General features: G+C 49.6%; 1 pseudogene; it reads left to right on the forward strand.

Annotated features, from left to right (window-relative positions):
* Positions 1-2945: 2945 nt before the first annotated feature.
* LOC105710567 (uncharacterized) lies at positions 2946-18236 on the forward strand (annotated as a pseudogene).
* Positions 18237-19073: the final 837 nt, after the last annotated feature.

Raw genomic sequence — 19073 nt, forward strand, 5'->3', positions numbered from 1 at the left:
AAAAAAGTGCGAAGGGAAGTCTATTTTTCTTCCAACTAATATCTCATATGATATCATCTGATCATTTTGGCTTGGGTAGCTCTGCTTTGCAATGGAGTTAATTTTATTTTTAAAATACATTCATCTCCCGGTTATCATTGCCTTCTGCTGATGCAGGCCGTTCTTCAGCAATTCTGTGGAGTAAGGGCCTTCATTTCAGGTTTCAGGAGATCTTCTTCTTTTTTGTAAAGTGAATTCACAGTAAAAGAAAATGGCAGTTGATAGATTCTTTTATTCAGAACTTACAAGTTCTTTATAATCATGAATACATTTGGGTAAACAGCCAAAGCTCTGATAGTCACAGGCAGAAACTCTGGGTCGGAGAAAGCCCAGGTCAGCCGCGGCGGTGTCTCCGTCTCCGGATGGTCAGAGCCCTTGTGAACAAGGGCCTGTTTGCTTTGCTTGCACAGTAAAGATGTTAACTCTCCCAGCAGATTAGATTTAGCGTCTGGCCACATCCTTAGTTCACAATGTTAAACAATGGAGATCCTGCACTAGCCTTGTAAGGCGCTGTCATCCCAAAAACTTTAAATTCAGTTACATGAAGAGCACATAAGAGGTTTATTGCTGAGAGTCACGTCTGCTTTATCAGTGTGATGTCAGAGCCATCTTCTCTGCTGCTTTTAACATCCCATAGTTGCCTGAAAGGCAGCAGAACTGAGTAACATTATAAGGTGTAGCTCAAGGTTGCTGAATCAGAACCTGCAAATATTGTTTGTGAATTTACGAGGCTCATTCAGGTGCATCTGGAGCTCCCTGTGACTGTTCTAGTCAGTGTCAGGTGGTGTTCACTGAAGGCCTCCTCTCAGCTCCGTGTTCACTGAAGGCCTCCTCTCAGCTCCGTGTTCACTGAAGGCCTCCTCTCAGCTCCGTGTTCACTGAAGGCCTCCTCTCAGCTCCGTGTTCACTGAAGGCCTCCTCTCAGCTCCGTGTTCACTGAAGGCCTCCTCTCAGCTCCGTGTTCACTGAAGGCCTCCTCTCAGCTCCGTGTTCACTGAAGGCCTCCTCTCAGCTCCGTGTTCACTGAAGGCCTCCTCTCAGCTCCGTGTTCACTGAAGGCCTCCTCTCAGCTCCGTGTTCACTGAAGGCCTCCTCTCAGCTCCGTGTTTACTGAAGGCCTCCTCTCAGCTCCGCAGCCTTTCTGGGCACAAGCTGAAGGTACTGCCTGCTCATGAATGCTGCTTTCGGTTGCAATTCCACCTTCACTGCCCCAATTCAAGCTTGAAACATGCTGCAAATTTAGCCATGCTGCCGTGGAAGCATATTTGGAGGGTAAAACAAAAGAAAAACTGAAATTACAATTAGAGTAAAAGTCATTTACGAAGAAGCAAAGCTGAAACGGTCTGGCTGGCGACCCCAAAACCGCCACGGAGGGTTCGTTTGGGTAAACCTGCCAATTTCGCTGTATTGGGAGTATCAGTTTGATGAGCTTTGCCATTTTCTTAGGCACAGCGTGAGGCCCATAATTGCTTTGTTTCCTTATGCAGAGAACACCAACTGGTGTTAATTGGAGTTCCTAATGGGATTAAAACTGGTTTGGAGAGAGGTTGTCTAGTCTTCTATTGATTGTGCCTTGAGTTAGGGGAGAAGGCACACAAGATTGCAAACCTGGTTCTAGCAATGCCTCCTATTTTTACGTGCTGGCTGCACCCATATGGGCGGGGCTCAGGGTGGACTCAGCGCCAGCGAGAGCGGCCAGTGGAGGGTGCGGCCAGGGCTGATTTCTGTCTATGGGAACATTGCATGCATGGGGATGGGCTTTTGGCAAAGCAGGAGGACAGGATGGCTGGGAGGGGTTAACTTCAAGAAAAACACTGTACAAACCACATACTTATCATCTACATTTTGAAACCTCTGACTTTGCATCCCTAAAATCTAAAGCTGGCACTAACAAATACTCCATCGGGAGAGAATTCGGGTGAAGTCACCATGGATGGCTTACTTGGCTCTTTCAGGATTGCAAATGGCATTTCTCACCTCCTCCTCACTAGTCTTTTCAGTTGCTTGGCAAGTTTAAGGGGGAAAAAATCCCTTAATTCTGGTTAGAAGTGTTTTCAGCGTTACATAAATGGTATCTTGGCTGGTTAACTGGAAGAGCAGTGTGCTAGTTTCTAAACAAGTTTCATCTCGGGCAGCGTTTGTGTGTGCTTTGTAGGTTAGCACTGCTAATAAATACCTGTGATTTAAAGCCCCGCATACACCTTGACCTCGCCATCCCTGTCTGCCTGAGCGCACCAGTACATAAAATAACAAATGAGTTGTGTTTGCTGAAATTCTTTGGTCTGTATTTGCAAAGGTGCAATGAATTTCAAATTATAAAAATAAAATTATCTGACGAAAATGCTTCTTTTCCTATGTTTTAGGTTTTACATCTTGGCCTTCAAAGGGAATTCAAAAATTGGCACGTGGTAAAGCCAGAGCTCCCATATGATTCAACACTTCTAATCCTAAAGTACTGTTTTCTATTTATCAATGAAGTCAGGAAATGCTGTGTCATTGATAACATTTTGACTTGCTAAAGGTTAGCATTAGCTCAGTTTTTTGGCTACATGTTTGTAATTGTGTAGATCAGAGAGCCAAGACAAATTCTACTCTCCGTTAAGTGTGGGGAGAGGAGCGTTAAACATTTACGAGATAAAAGTCGCTTTCCCTTTAATCTGGCATTTGCAGTTTGTAGGGACAAATTGTGTGTCCCTGTTCTGGTAGATTCAGTGGAGGTCACAGTGGTGTGTCTCAGTGCTTTGTGGTTGGGAACGAAATTTCGTGGTCAGTCACAAGTGGAAAAAAGTCCTTCTGCATGACAGGGGTGGCCGTGCTGCAGGACTTCGCCGTGGCTTCCGCAGCTGCAGGGCAACGTCACCAGGCACTCCAGTGAGCGAGGGCAGCGGCTGGTGGAATCTCTTCAGCTGTTGGCGCTTCGTTCCTGTTGGGGAGAGCTTGTTCCCAAGTGCGTGCGTGATTACGTGCCAGGACTCATTCATTATGACAAATGCAGTTCTTTCTGATACTTCTAAGTATGGTGGGAGCTATGACGTTTGCACAGGGCACCTGTCATCAGCAATGATATCTCTCCAGGAGATTTCCAGCATCTTCCACAGATGCTCCTCTAGAGGTTAACATCCCCTCAGGGAGCTGACTTCACTAGGGACTTTCTGAGGCGGGAACCTAGCTGGTAAGCAGGCTGAGTCCTGGGCACAGGCTCCCCTCCATTGCCCTAGTCATGCATTTATTCTGTAGCGCTCATTTTGTTGCGCTTTATTTTAAGGCATGATTTGTTTTTCACATAATACTTGGAGCTTCTCAGATCACAACCTCCGTAAGCGATTGCTGTGTAGAAAACACAGACGATAACTAAACAAATGTGAATTTATGTTCTTTCTATGAAAAGATCCTGCACGGACTAAGGGTAACATCTTAGGCTAGCAGGTTAGATAGCCTGCATTTTGCTGTGAAACACACACACAGCAGTGACACACTTTAAACAATGTGTTTGTAGGGATGCCGTGGCTTGCAGTGATTCGGGGTCTGGGATGGGCGAGCCGGAGGGGCGGGAGGAACCCAACGCCCAGGCTCTAACGGCTCTGTCAGTTCAGATAAATCGCACAGCCCTGGTCCGGATCCCCAGTCTTCAAAGGCAGAGTGTCCGGTTACATTTCATAAGTACAAACTCAAAGGACTCTCAGAGATAATCTAGCCTTAACTGGAAGGCCCTTCACACATACTTTTCATATTGACATGCTTTATTTTCACAGGAGCTTTCTTCTGTCAGCCCTTTTTGTAGGTCAGGGGTTTGAAGGCCGGTGCCATGGTCATCCTTCCCAGCGCAGGGCGCCTGGCCCCGGGCGGCTGCATCATCTCCCCGGGGCTGCCCCGACCGGGCCGTGCCTGATCTCACAGGCAGGCTGCCAGGGCTCTGCTGTCGCCAGTCCGGGCTCAGGGCGCAAGGGGACAGCTCGCCGGGCAGGCCGGGGTGACTTGTCATTGCCTCCCGCCTGCGCGCGTCTGTGGGGCGGTTTCTCCGTCCGTGCAGGGCTTGCTGTGCCATTCCGCGCTTTAGAGGCGTCCGGTGCCTCTGCTGCTGTTTACTGGAACCCGCGGTTGCACGTCACAAAGCGCTGTCCGGGGGCCGTTCTTCCCCGGGCGCCGCGCCCGCCCCGCTGGCCGGGATGAGGCTGGGGGAGCCAGGTCTGCAGGGCGGGCTCCACGGGCCTGTTTGGCCGCGCGGATTTCCAGCTCCGGCTCTCGCGGAGGTGCTGCTACTTCAGCCCCTGGGCCGCCTGGACGGGATGTGGGCCTCCTGGTCAGTGCGGGTTCAGGGAACCGGTAGACACGTCCCAGAATCTCCGCCTCACCGAGAACCGCTCCACGTTCTGCGCCGCGACTCCCGCCTGCTCCCCGCAGGGCTCAGGGGTCCGCCGAGGGCCCTCCGTGTCCTGTTCCCCTGGCGCCACGTGGGCGTTTTGCCGACGGCCCCTTCCCGGCCGGGCGGCCCCGCGGTCCAGGCCCCGCTCAGCCTCGGGGTGCAGCCTCGCCACCCGCGCGAGGGACATGGCCGCTCACTCTCGCGTTCCACCGCCCCCTGCTCCTCCGAGCGCTTTGGAAACCCGCTGGTGGCGGCTCAGGCAGATGGAGGCAGGGCTGGAAGAGGAAGAAAAAGCCCGGGGAGTAACTAAGTGTCAAGGAACTCATTGTCTGCGCTCCACCTGTTGTTATTCTGGTCCCAATCAACCTGCTCGCCAGGCTGGAGCCAGCGGCCATCTGGAAACACTGCTCTGTTTATAAACTTGGCATGAAGCAGCACTCCCGGGCCCTGACCTCCCACACGAATCTGGAAACAATTAGAGCAAGATGATAGGCAGGCGGGGAGCGCTCCGGGGAGGGGAGGGAGGGGGCGCCGCAGAGCGGGGGAGCCGGAGTCAGGGGTGGGAGGCCGGTGGGGGAGGAATTGGGATGGATGTGGGAGGAGTGGGGGTGCAGGGGGACTGGTGGCGGGAGGCGAGGGAAGCCTGGGTCGGGGGGGGGGGTCCGGGTGGGAGCTAGGGATGGGGTGAGCCAGGGGGAAGGGTGGGGATCCCCAGGATGGTGGGATGGGGGCCCCTGTGGGTCTGGGAGAGTCAGGGAGGAGTCTGGTGAGGTCTGGGCCCTGCCGGGAACTGGGGACGGCCGCCCGCCTGGGGTGTGAGGACCAGGAGAGGGGCCTGGGCTGCTTGCTGAAGATGGTGCAATGGCAGCGGGCCCCACACTGCCCTGCGGCCTCGGCCTCACAGGGTGCCCTTCCTGGGACCCCCTCAGGCAACAGAACAGACACAGGGAGCAAGGAAGTCATTCCCGCCTGTGCCTTCGCTGTGAGCAGCGAGCAAGTGGACTCTGGTGAATGAAGTTCTCTTTCACCTTGTAAGGAAGGCATTGCAGAGTTCCAGGTCATTTTATTAGTTTCAGAAACACATTCTTGAAAAGCACTTTTTAACCAAAGGAAGTGTAAGCGTGCCCCGTTTTGCTGGAGAAAAGCTGAGCTACTTTAGCCACGGGGGGGACATTCCTCTGCCTGTGGAGCCACACGATCTAATCTGTGTAGACGCATGCCATGTTTTTGTGTCTGGGGAGCTGATTCAGGCTTCCAAAGTCCTGAGTATTCGTGAAATGAATGAGTCTCTTCCTCTTTTCTCAAGAAACAACCTCCCTCGCTTGCTTTTCCCCCTGCAGTTTTGAAATGTGATTCCTAGCTCCAAGTCCATGCTGTTTTCACACTCAGCTGGGTTTCTAACTCCTGAAATATTAATCTGTGGGGGTTGCTGGCAAACCAATAATTGGCACCAATTAACAAGCTCCTCATTGGCCAAATGATACTTGAAGAGGGAAGTTGACCGTTCGGGTCTTCTTGGCTCCCGGGGCTGGGCCCGGTGGCCTCTTCCTGGCCTCTTGTCCTGCTTCAGATGCACAGAGCTGCTGATCTCAGCGGGGAGCACTGGCCCTGAGTGCATCTGCTTAGATCTTTAAGAAGAAGTAATCCGTGGAAAGCGGTGCCATCAACCGACAGGCGTTCTCCCGCCTCCCCTGCCCGGTCCTGCCCGACCGGCCTCCTCCCCACACGCTTCTCCATGTCGCCTTGCCGCTTTGCTTTTTGCTTAAACACATTCCTCAGCTCCATGCTTCTGATAGACCGGTTACTAAAATCCAACCCAACGACGTACATAACAAGCAGCAAGAGGAAAAAGTCACCAGCGAGACCCGCAGAGGCTCGGGCGCAGCCCTCGGGGCAGGCCGCTGGGAGCTGTGCCTCAGTGGCGCTCGGTGCCGGTGACCGCAGCTCTGCACAGGCTCATTGCTGTCGCGGAGAGGTCAGATCTGGTAAATCAGTTTTTGCCTCTTGAATCTCGTTGCAAATGGATGTGTTTGAACTATAATATAAAGCATCATGTTTATTTAACCCTGCAAACGGATCTCCTTTGTCTTTGTGAACTGGCTGGGCAGCTGAAGACCCACATTCCTTCCACAGTTAATAAAACTTCCTATTTTTCTCCGCGCTTATAAATTTAATTACACTCAGACCCATTTAGTCTACATCAGTTTTTCAAACTACCTAAATAAACAGCCCCTCTCAATGTACAGCCTGATCATCATCTTTGGATTAAGAGACACAAACGAAAACCCATTTTGTCAGTTTTGTCTTCAAGGCATCATCTTAAGTCTTGTCCATTTTCAGACCTGGATCTGGTGGAGATGGGAACGGAGTGGGCCGTACTTCTTCCCAAGAGAAAAGATTTATGCTTTAAAGGACTCCATTATTAAATTTCAAACTTATTAAAACAAAACAAAACAAAAAAAGCACCACAAAACAAGAACCCAGCCAGATCTAGCTTACTTTATGGAAGACTCCGTGTGTTCTCTCAGACACGGAGAACGTACTTGGGTTCGTGTATGATCAGGAGCCGGACAGTGAGCTGCCTGGGTAATGCCCCGGCCGCGGTGTGTCTCCCAAACACACAGCTCCTTCCGAGAAGTACATGCAAGTGTCAGCATCCAGGAGCTCCCTGAATCTCTGGGCAGCCGCCTTACAGACCTGAGTTTCACCCTTTAGCTAATGTCTGAAGCTCTTAAATCTTCTCAAAACAACATCTCTTCACTTGGTGCTTAAAAATGGCGCTTTGTGATTAAGAACACCATGGCCCTTTCTTAGTTCAAAGCATTCATCTCTGTTATCAGAGTTTTGCTTTCTTCTCCTTCCCCACAGGCTCCCTTTAGGGAGCCCTTATGTTTGCCTCTCTGGACAGACTCATTGCTAACAGCCGCCTCCCCTGTTCCTATCTGTTTGCTACCTCTTGGGTTTTTCCTAGTTTGATTGGTGAGATTAAATCTTTGCTCCTCCCTCCATACACAAAAATTAAAGATTGGGAATCCAAACTTCAGAACAAAACCTAGACATCATTTTTTTAAAAGTTTGATTGCTTCTTGGGAATTGTTTTTTTATTTGACTGCTTCTTGAAATTTCATTTCTACATAATGTGTTCTTACAATAACATTTTGCTTCAACGTTTGACCCAAGGAAGACTTTACAGAATGACTGTCTTTGCGGCTTTTTAATTGGGTAGTCGGCAGCTAGTGTGGAACTATGTGATGAATGGAAGAGCACAGCCTTTACGTTTTCTCTCCTGGAGAATGGAGCTATACAGGAAAGTAGCTTTGAGGTGTTCTCTCTTTCCAAAAATGCTCAGCTATGTAGCGTGGATTAAAATTCTAAAATCTGTGACCTTGAACCCCCATCTAAAGACCTGACAACATTTTATCCCTGCTCCAGTATTGCTTTTGGGGAGGTGTTGGAGGGAAGCAGGGTCAGGAGCGTTTCCAGCCCCTGGTGCTGCTGTGTGGACTCTATTGCTTATTTAGTGACCATGGAGGATGCTTTTTAAGGCAAATGTAGGACGAGCCAGTTCTGAGGATTGCTCGCCTCTTTTCTAGAGGAGTGAGTAGTGCCTGGACCTCTGCAGTTGCTGACAGCAGTTCAGACTCCTGCAACTACAGATAAGCGGTGGACGAGAGCGGGCTCAGGCCCCTTTAAGACTTGCACGTGATGCTAGCAATGCTCGTTGGGCACGGTGTGCCCCGTTAGGGCTCCTGCAGGAAATGCTCCGTACACCGGTGGTGCCACGGTGGGGCTACATAGGGAATGCCACAGGGCTGTCTGTGTGATGGCACCGTTGCCTGTCTGCCCTTACAGATAACGTGCGTCACGTCTGCCTCACTCACCACTGCACACCTCGTTTCTAGCAAATTGGTGGATCATAGGCATTCAGTAAAAACGTGCTGCATGAGTGAATGGCCAGGGACGTTTTTCGCTTCTAGAAATTGGGAAATATAGCAAAAATAGCCCAGAAGTCCAAGCCTAAGCTGGAGGGATAGTAATTCACATAATGTCCTTTCTATCTCCCATCCTTCCTCTCGAAGGAGGCTTTGCCGCGTAAACGTACTTGTCACTGTTACTGTTATAGGGAAGTGGCATTATGCCACCACTGGTGGTGGTCGTGGGAACCGGAGTTTTGCAGTGGGGATGACACTTGCGGACATACTGTTGTATCCTTGTGTCATCTCATCTCGTGTCCTACGGGCTTCTGGTTTTGATTCTACTGGAAAAGGGCAGGTATCTACTGAACAGCAAAGATTTCTCATGTTGAAATTCAAATCCACCTTTGGTTTGGCGACTTAATGTGCTGGAAAGCAACACTTTGCACAGAGAGAGGAGAGAGAACACACACACACACACGCACACACAAACATGCTTTCCCAGTTCCTTAACTCATCAAGCATGGAAGATTCAGAGCATAGCGTGTCACCCAGAAGTATAAAGAAGATGCCACCATGGTGCTGCTCCAAGGAAAAGGACGTTGACTGAGGGGTGAGAGAGCTCAGAGCCCAGCGCTTCTAGCGCACAGCTCTATGGGAAGAAGGTAGAGCCTGCGGCAGTTCTTTTTTTTTTTTTCTTTCTAAGATGGAGTCTCACTCTGTCACACAGGCTGGAGTGCAGTGGCACGATCTTCGCTCACTACAACCTCTGCCTCACGGGTTCAAGAGATTCTCCTACCTCAGCTACTTGAGTATCTGGGAGTATAGACGCATACCACCAGCTAATTTTTGTATTTTTAGTGGTGACAGGGTTTTGCCATGTTGGCCAGGATGGTCTTGAACTCCTGACCTCAGGTGATCCACCCGCCTAGGCCTCCCAAAGTGCTGGGATGACAGGAGTGAGCTACCATGCCCGGCCTGTGCCAGTTCTTTTGAAGAGCTTAAGGCCTCCTTCAGTTGAGTTGCTTTGGAAACACTCAGACCAGCATGCGGAGCCTGGAGGTCAAGGGCTGGCGGCATCCCCATCTCTCGGGTTGCGAGGGCTGTGGGTCATGGGAGCCCCATCCACAGCCACCAGAACGTGGGCCCTGTGCACACCCTTAGCCCATGGGCAACATCAGAAAGTCTGGGCCTTCACCAGCTGAGCCCGAGTCACCCAAAGGGGAATGTTTGAGACAGCCCTGGTGGGGGCTGTGAGGATGCTGGACAAGCACAGCAATGCTGCTCACACTTTTCCTTCTTTGCTGGTTTGCAGAGGTAGGGAGTGACAAGGGCTGTGGGCTCCTGAGGGCAGGGTACAGTCTCCGTCTTCAGGGACAGGTGCTCCAGTGTTGAGCACACTGCCTGGTGCACAGGGGCCCCTCAATGAACAGGGGCACGTCGGCTGCTCCTGTAGAGACGCTCAGTACAGCTTTATTGACATCAGAACGGTCCTGTCTGGTCCACGTGTTCTCTTACTGAGGTCGTCCCTGACTGCACAGGCTCACAGCAGCCTTACTTCTTGGGTGTGTGTGTGTATACATACTTCTATTCTATGACTCTGTATCCCTCTTTTACCAGCCAGTCATAGTTTATTCTGTTTGGACGACCGTGGCATAGTGGCCACGTGGTACTTCTGTTTTTGTTTTAATTCTCCATTCTTTGCTTCTAAACTGTGCAGATTTTTCCAGTGTACCATCTCCACTGCTCTCGCTTTACTTTCTCTTTCTCTTTCAACCTCTGTTCTTTTCCTTTGCTTTCCCCTCCCGTGACCTACAAGGTGTTACTCCGAGCGGTGACCCCAGCAGTGACTGCAGCTCATTCAGGTTCCCATCCTAGCCCGGAGCTTCCACTCAGAGCCCACACCTCGATGCACACACAGCGCTCTGGCCCCATCTCTCTGGGAGATGGACAGCAAAAATACCCCCAGTTTCCCTTCCTCCCTGCAAAGCTATCCATGGCATTTGCAATGTGACTTTGTAATTTTCCCATTCGAGGCTGATCTGTTTCTGCAGTTCCTGGGCCTGCACAGTCTAGTGACTTGCTTTGGCCAGTAGGATGTGGTGGAACGTGCTGGTTCCAAGGGGGCCCCACGAAGTCTTGCATGTGTCCTGTCTTTATTTTGGAACTCTACCACTGCTATGAGAAACGTCTGGGCTGACACACTGGAGAATGAGTTTTGTGGAGCCCAGCCACTCTCAACTGTCAAGCCCCAGCTGACATACACAAAGGACCAACTCATGAATGAGCCCAGAGGACAGCAGCTGAGCCCTTTCCAGATCAGCAGAGCTTCCTGGCCAATCCATAGCCCGTGACAAACAGGACATCACTGATTTTTCGAATCACAACATTTTTGGGATGGTTTGTTGGGCAGCAGTCGCTGACCGGTACAGTTAATAACCACCTTCTGTTTCGTGTTTTGTTGCATGTACAGAAATGATCTTTCTTATCAGTCCTTGTTGCAGAAACTGTAAAGGTTTCCTTTTCCTCCACAGACATACGGCTAGGTGATACTGCCGCTCTTGCTCGGGGCCATGTGACTGAGTTCTGGCTAACGGGATATAGGTAGAAGGAGACATGCCATGTCTGAGTCCAGTCCATAAATGCCCCCCACTCTTAATCCTTTCCCCAGCTGCAGGCCCAGTGGAGGGCAGCTGGAGGAGGCCAAGTCACTGGAGGGGAGATGTGCAGTCCCTGGGTGACCATGTGGATGACTGCGACTCAGCAGGGATGTCTACAGAGGGCTTCGTGCAAGTGAGAAGCAAGTCTTCACTGTGTCAAGTCACTGAGGCTTTGAGTTATCACAGCCAGAGTTACTGACCGTCCCCACCCTCCTTCTCCCACTTGGGCTCCCCGTGGCCGTGGGCAGATAACTCCTCTTCCCTTGGTTTCCTGGAGGCCACACTTCATGGTTTCCCCACTCCTGTATCAATGGTTCCCACTACCTTCCAGACAAAGCCCAAGACTGTGAGCTCGGATGAACTCTCTGCCTTTCCTTCTCACCACATGCCTTCACACCCTGTGTGCTTTGCTAAACGCACCGTGCTCTCGTTTACTCTGTGGGCTTACATTTGTTGTTCCCTCTGCTTGAAATACTGTTTCCACTTTCTGCCCTACTAACTGTTCAGGGCTGACCTGTTGCTGGTTCTGAGGACACTGGGCCGTTGCTCCCGTGGACTCTGATGGAATCCTCTGTCTGCCCTGTTGTGGGACTCGCTGTTGTAACACTTCTCCATCTCTTTCGCCAGCTGGATGTAAGCTCTGAGCGGGTTCAGCCTGCTGGGCTCATGACTGCATGCCAGAGGCGTAAACAAGTTCTTGTCACCAGCCATACTAATCACCATTTGCTGAGTGCCTGGATTAATGGGCTTTGTAGGACTGGGGAATCAACAGGCCATGGAGTCTAGAAATTGGACTCAGAGTTCAATGACTGCTAGTGAGTGAGGAAGTCAACCAGAAAAAATGCCACTGTTTAGTCTTCCTTGGGGATGATCTGTACTTGGTCCCTCTGACAATGACTAGACTGTGTGCAATTACAGGTACAGAATAGCCTTCTTTCAAATGGTGTTGCCTTCTATCATCATTAGTGATGAAAATTGGGCAGGATTTATTTCACGTATTACAATGCAGAATTTGATGTTGTTTTTATGTGAACAAAACTGTTCTGTAAAACCTCAAGCATTTTTCTCTATTAGAATTGGCAGAGGAGAGGTTACATAAACTTGTGGCCAGTTAAGAAGTTCCCAGACATCGCTATTGAAGTGGAGGGAACTGAGGGCATAGCATGGTGTGTGTGATTCACTTCTTTAGGGCGGCTCAGACCCACGACGGCATCTGCTCTTGATCACAGCGGAGATGACTCAGCACTGGAAGGTTAGCTGTGCCGCCCCAGGTCACACAGCAACATGGGTTTGATGGGTATCCCAAAGCAGGGATAGGTGCTCTTCCCTAGGAGCGCACACTGGCTCCCTGCCTCTGGCACATGGAATGAATCATGGAAAGCCTCTGTTGAGTCATAATGACAAGCCTTGAAGTTGACAGCATGCACCCATGAGGTCGTATGGAGAATTCCCAAGGGACGCCCTAGCCCACGTTCACTAGTGAACACAAGGAAGGGGATTATGGCGGTCCTCGCTTCGGTTGCCGAGCTGGAGTTCTCTGAGCCTGTCCTCCACGTGCTCTGCCTGCCCTGACTTCTGACCCCGGGAGGAGCATTCAGGGAGCCGAGGAATGGGTCCCGGCACCCTGCTAGTATCCAGCCGTGGCGAGACACTAGATCCAGCCATGATGAGGTGCTGTCGATGACGAGAGCAGCTAAGATCTGACTCTACCTGAGTGAGCTCGTCGACTCCTCCGTTCGCACCATGAGGGGTTTCCAGTGTCTGTCTCCCCTGTATGTGAGGGAGCTGAGGGAGGACTTCAGTCATGGGGCCAGGCTGCGTGGGCTCCAAAATGCATACGCTCCTTTCCTCACAGGGTACCTGTCAGGATGAGCTTTGCTCACCGCATGACACATTCATCGCAGGGGGTCTTTCTGTGATCAGGCATCCTTTCTGCAAGTGCTCTGTGTGTCCTGCCTTCAGAACAAATCCCCTTTCATGCTCCCTCTCCCAGTCCATTCTCAGGTCTCTCCCAGCCCTTGACTATTTAGACTTAATTTAGAAGGACTGTTTCTTACACCCTGAAGTGAGGGCAGATGAATTTGAACGTGGAAGGACGGAGGGTGAAATGATCCCACTGGGAGTGAACGAGGCATCTTTATATCCACAAAACATTTGTGTCTGCTTGGAAAAGATTGGCTGAGAAGCCTACATTCTCTGCCGTTTATTTTTATGTTGATTTGAACATGCCTGTCACAGACGGCAAAGGATGACCGCCATGGATGTAGGCAGGAAGGGACTCTCCTCCAGGCGACATCCATCTCGTTATTTTGAGTGCATGACCCTCTTCTGACTCGACCCTTCCACACAGGGCGCTGTGCACGACCTACCCCCACGCATCCTGTTCGGGGTCAGCATCAGACCCAGCAGAATGTTACTTCTATTTTTCAGCAATGTAACACGAGGCAGGGCCAAGAGCTGCAGAACTGTGCACGGTGTTTAGAAGAGGCCCCGAGCTGCCGCTCTGCAGACCAGGGAGGTGTGTCCGGGCTCTGCAGGCTCCCTGCAGGCCCCTGCTGACCGTCCGTGGCCTGCACCTGCCCTGCCTGCTGAGCTGCCACATCAGCCGTGCCTGGCTGTGGTATCTTGAGGGGTCCTGTCTGCGTCGGCTGCCTTGTGTCCTGACACTATGGTGGGTTTGCGGTGGCAGAGTCCAGGGAAGGAGCCTGAGGAGCACGGCCATGGGTCATTCGGGGGGCACGGAGGGTTCCAGCTCCGTGTTGGTCACCAAGTAGTTGTCACCGCGATTGCATAACCAGGACAATGACAACGGTGAGAGCTCCCTCGCAGTTAAAGACTTTTATTAACATATGAAGATAAATCCATACCCACAAATGCAAATATGCACACTCACGGGTGCTGACCAGTGTATCCCAGCTCACCAGCACAGTAGGCTGGGTGTGGAGAAGGGGGGTATTCAGCGTTCATAGCAGGCAGAGGGGCACTGGAGTGGCAGGTGTCGGCACGGGACCACCGCCCGGCCCACGATGGAATCAGGCTGGCCTGCAGTTAGACACTCTTGACTGATTAAACATTAACAGGTGATTCTAACAGAAACAGAGGATGGGACCCCATAGGAAGGAGGGCCACCTATGGGGGTGAATTCTGGGTCAAACATCTTCCCCAAAGAATTTGCTGTTAAACTTTTAATTTTGAGATAACTGAAGATTCACGTGTAGCGGTCAGACGTAATTCAGCATGATCTATTGTGCCTTTTACCCAGCTTTCCCCAGTCGTAACATCCTGCAAAACATAGCACTGTTTTACAGTCTCTCAACCAACGTGTGAATGGATACACTCGCCAGCATCGCCGGGGCTCCTGCAGTCTCAGTTCGTGGTGTGCTTTGCTTCTCCATAACCGCATCACTGCTGAAGGGTAGGACGGCTACCTTGACGGTCAAGAACCGAACAAGGGTTCCTGTTTTCCTTGCTCCTGGAACCATTAATCTGCTCTCCGTGTCTATAATTTTATCCTTTGAGACTGTTACATAAACAAAACCACACAGTGTCTAACTCCACGAGGCACTTTTGCACTCAGTAAAATGCCCCTGAGACTCGTTCACGTTGCTGTGTGTATCAGAGCCCATTCCTTTCCACAGCGGAGCGTGCTCTGGGTGTGGGCACACCACTGTGGAACCAGCCGTCATCGAAGGGCGGCTGCCCTGTCCCCCATATTCCACCATTACAAATGAAGCTTCCGTGAGCATTTGTGTATGAGTTTCTGTGTGAACCTGTTTTCAAGAAATGAAAAAAGAAATGTTTTCAAATGCTTGAGCAAATAGTCAAGACCCCAGGGCACCATGGGAAAATGTGAAGTGAGGATTTTAACTAGAAAATTGTATGAATAAAAATTAGCTTCACGGCAACTCCAACTGTGAAGCTAAACGTCAGCCTGGCCCACGTGGAGCCTGTGACTTCGAGAGCGCTGCCTCCCGCTTCCGCCGCCTTCCAGGAACTGACTTGGCGAAGGAGGCTACGGAATAGTACCCGTTTGAATGCTGGAGAATGCCTGCCAGAGACTACACCGTCAGTGTTCTTTCTGACGGCACCAAGCTGACACTGAGTCTTCGGCGTGGCTCTGCGGATGATTCAATTATGCCACCGGCCGAGAAAATAGCTCCCATCTTTCTTCTGGCTTGGGAAGGATGAGATGTGTTAATTTCCAAATTGTAAGTGGTTATTTTGAGAGTTTAAAACGTCGGGGACGAGGGCCTGTAGTGATACTGAGAGTGTGTTATTTTGTAGTCACACCTGACACAAGGCCTCCTCTCCTTTCAGAACGTGGCATCCCACTGGTCCTCGGCTCAGGTACAGCTCAAGTACGCGGCTGACACCAGCGTGAGTGCCGTCTTCAGAGCAGACTGCGTTTCCCAAGTGGTGCTTCCAAAGAAGTCCTGGAATAACAGTGGAGAACGTTTCACTTTGATTTTCTGGGTATCTTGTCTCAAATGTCCTCCAGGCCCTCAGGCAAACTGGAAGTTGAGGTTGGTCAAATTTAGGGGTGACTAAGGCAGGCGTTTCCATGGGGTGCCTTGCGTGGATAGCAGTAACAAAATTGTTTCAGTGCTCATCTCTGAATAATCAAACATAACGTGGTATGTGTGGATTTGTCTGTTATCACTGAAACTGTTCTGCATTTGGAAGAACTGGACAGAGATGCCTTGAGTGACGGTCAGTATTCGAGTGTTAGGGCCATATTTTATCACCTGAATGAAGTCGGGTGCCATCTGCAGAGGAGGCGTGGTGGAAGTGGCGCCTCTGGGCTGGGTGCCGGTTCATCTATTCTGCCTGACACAGCTCCATATGCGCCTTTGGCCGCGCCACCCCTGGCCTGCCCTGAAAGCCATGGGCTCTCTTCTCGGTGTGTTTCTAGACCTTTCTGATCTTCTTGCCTGGTTATCCTCTGAATCCTGAGTGGCCGTATTTTCTTTTCCCTTGAAGGTCCAGATTCAAACTTTTAGCAATTCATTCAATAAACATTTACAATGTGCTACAGATTTTGTTAGTGTAGGGGATACAAAAGACGTGGTTCCGAGCACCTTCAGATGCCTTCAAGACGGACTCAGGACGCAATCTGCACGCAAAGCCCTGGTGTGGTGGCCATGGTTGAGAGGTGTCACAGGAGTGCTGATGAGGGACCTCAAGCCACCTGGGGCCAGAAGGGTCCTTTCCTCTGAGACCTGCTGGGCCACTATCTCTTAGCTGGGTTAGCAAGTCCCCTCAATAAGCATCCACATGGCACATGGCACCCTGAGAGCTTCTCTCCCTGTCAGGCACCTAGGCGTTCCCTGTGCGTCTGTCTCACGCCTTTCACCTGGCATTGCATTTGATTTCTTTTCAGCCTTTGGTTAGTATTCTCACTACACTAGGAAAACATGTGAAGCGACTTCCACAAAAATACACAGGACCATTGAAATAACATCTGGAGGAGGGACCAGCCAGAGGAAGAGCAGGAGATGATGCCAGCAAGAATCTGTGTGCAGGTGTATGACTGCCCTGGGCTCTGGTGGCCAGCCTGCTCTGTCTACCTTTGCATGGTCTCCTGCAAATTGAGGGGATTATTATTTTTTATATTTATTTTTAAGATGGTATCCCTCTATCACCCAGGCTGTAGTGCAGTGGTGTGATCACAGCTCACTGCAGCCTTCACCTCCCAGGCTCAAGGGATCCTCCCGTCTCAGCCTCTTGTGTAGCTGGGACTACAGGCATATGCCACCATGCCTGGCCAGGTGGCTTGCTTTAGTGTTAGTTGGTGTGCTGCTAAAGAATAAACAAAATCGATGAAAGTGTAACACAGACTGATAAAAGTTTTAAAAAGCTACATCTTCCATTGTTTGTAGAAAGTTTGGAATTCCACGTTGGGAATTCTAGAGTCACTGTTTGTGGCTGCCAGCCCTCATTAGACCCTGAAGTGAAGTAACTCAGTCCTCTGGTTTGCTTTTTAACTTCCTTCCTGTTTCTTTGTCCCCCTCTTTCTGAGCCTGGCTTTCTTTGTGTGTGTGGCAATCAGTGTTTAATCCAAGCTCCAGTACTGTTCCCTGTGCAAGTCTTCGGGATGTTGCTCGCTCTAGACTCCAAGTATTTGCCTGTGGAAAACAGGGAAGATGACATGTACCTTATGTTGATGTCACTGGATGGATTAAATGATGGCTGACTATGTAACATGTCTAGAAGAAAACGTGTTCTCAGCAGCTCTTAGGCACTCAGGTTTCACTCCTGATCTGCTGACTTCCACTGGAGTCCCGCTGGCGCTCCAGGAGGTTAGAGGAGAGGAGAGCCATGCAGGGCACGGGAAGGAAGGCGGCAGTGCCAGCCCACATCTGGCAGGTGGCGGTGGTCCTTGGGAAGCCCACGCCTCCCGCTGCTGTAGTGTGCTGTGACCCGCTTCACCTGATCTACAGACCTTCCCTCGGGGTCCCTCAGCAAGAACCAACTGGGATGCAACCTTAGCTGACGTGGAAACGTGATCTCTACATTGTAGCTGAATAAAAGGCAAGAGTCTTGTATGGAATGATATCAAGGATGATAAATGATTCAGTAGAGTTTTGCATGGAGCCATTGTTTTGAATGAGGTCCACTTCATGCCACTCAATAATGTCTTAATTTTTATATGATTTTACCGTAAGTCTATCATGGTGTGACCGTTAATAGTAAGCATTGGTTAAACACTTGCATTATTTGTAAGGGGATTCAATAAAATATATATAATCATTTAGTTTTTTGTGAAGGTAGCATATTCATAGAGTTCCAAATTCAACATGTACAGAAGTTTAAATAATGATAATGCATTTCTCCACCTTCCCTTCACACAAATTCCCTTCCTATGAAGCAGCCACTTCTACAAATTTTCTAGTATTTTTCAGAAATAGGTTACATATTTACAAAGTCAGCCAATTCATGTTCTTATTTTTCCCTCTTTATATAAATGGTAAAAATACTGTACACTCTGTTCTGCTCCTTGTAGCAGCAATATATTTCCAGGTGCATTCCATGTTTGCACACAAACATTCCTTCCATCCTTTTTACAGCTGCATTACATTCTATTGTACGATACGCCATATTATTTAAAAATCTTTTAATGATGGATAATTATGGTTGTCGCTGACGTTTTGATCTTACAAATCATATTATAATAGCAAGGCTGTGTATATGTCATCTCACATGTGTTAGAGTATTTCTGTATGATAATTACTAGAAATAAAATTGCCAAATCAAAAAATACATATATTAGTAATTTGTATGTATTTTGCCAAACTGCTTTTATAGAGGTCTGGCCAGTTAGCAGCCTCACCAGCAGCACAGAAGCAATGTAAACCTGGCATCCCCACACTCTGTCACTCACACACCGTGTAGCCCAATTGTTTTTCCTCAAAGATCCTTGTTCTGACCATTATCCACTTTTTGATCTCTATGAGAGAGGTGAAAAACAATGTAATGTAATTTTATTTGACATCACCTTATTAGAAGAGAGGTCAAGCCTTCTTTCCAAATGTTCGAAGGCCGTTTGTATATTCTTCTTTCGCTCTGACATTTTCCTACTGTCTTTTGACCTGTTGCTTGTTGGTTTGTAAGAGCATTGTATTTATTAGAAAAATTAGCATTTTTTCTGTATGTGAAATCAATTATGTTTCCTACCTTATCTTTTTTTTTTTTTTTTTGAGAAGAAGTCTCGCTCTTGTTACCCAGGGTAGAGGGCAATGGCATGATCTTGGCTCACTGCAACCTCTGCCTTCTGGGTTCAAGCGATTCTCCTGTCTCAGTCTCCTGAGTAGCTGGGATTACAGGCATGCCACCACCATGCCTGACTCATTTTTGTATTTTTAGTAGATAAGGGGTTTCACCGTATTGGTCAGGCTGGTCTCGAACCCCTAACCTCAGAAGATCCACCCACCTCAGCCTCCCAAAGTGCTGGGATTACAGGTGTGAGCCACCATGCATGACCTTTTTGTCATACTTTTCAGTGTTTGTGGAACAGATCCCCAGAGTTCCCTGCTATTTCATTTTTTGCTATACAAGTTTAAAAATTTGCATAACGTCTGTCCCGTAGTTGTAGACTAA

This window comes from Aotus nancymaae, unplaced genomic scaffold (assembly GCF_030222135.1).
Source record: "Aotus nancymaae isolate 86718 unplaced genomic scaffold, 86718_ANA_hifiasm-v0.15.2.pri h1tg000036l, whole genome shotgun sequence".
Lineage (NCBI taxonomy): Eukaryota > Metazoa > Chordata > Mammalia > Primates > Aotidae > Aotus > Aotus nancymaae.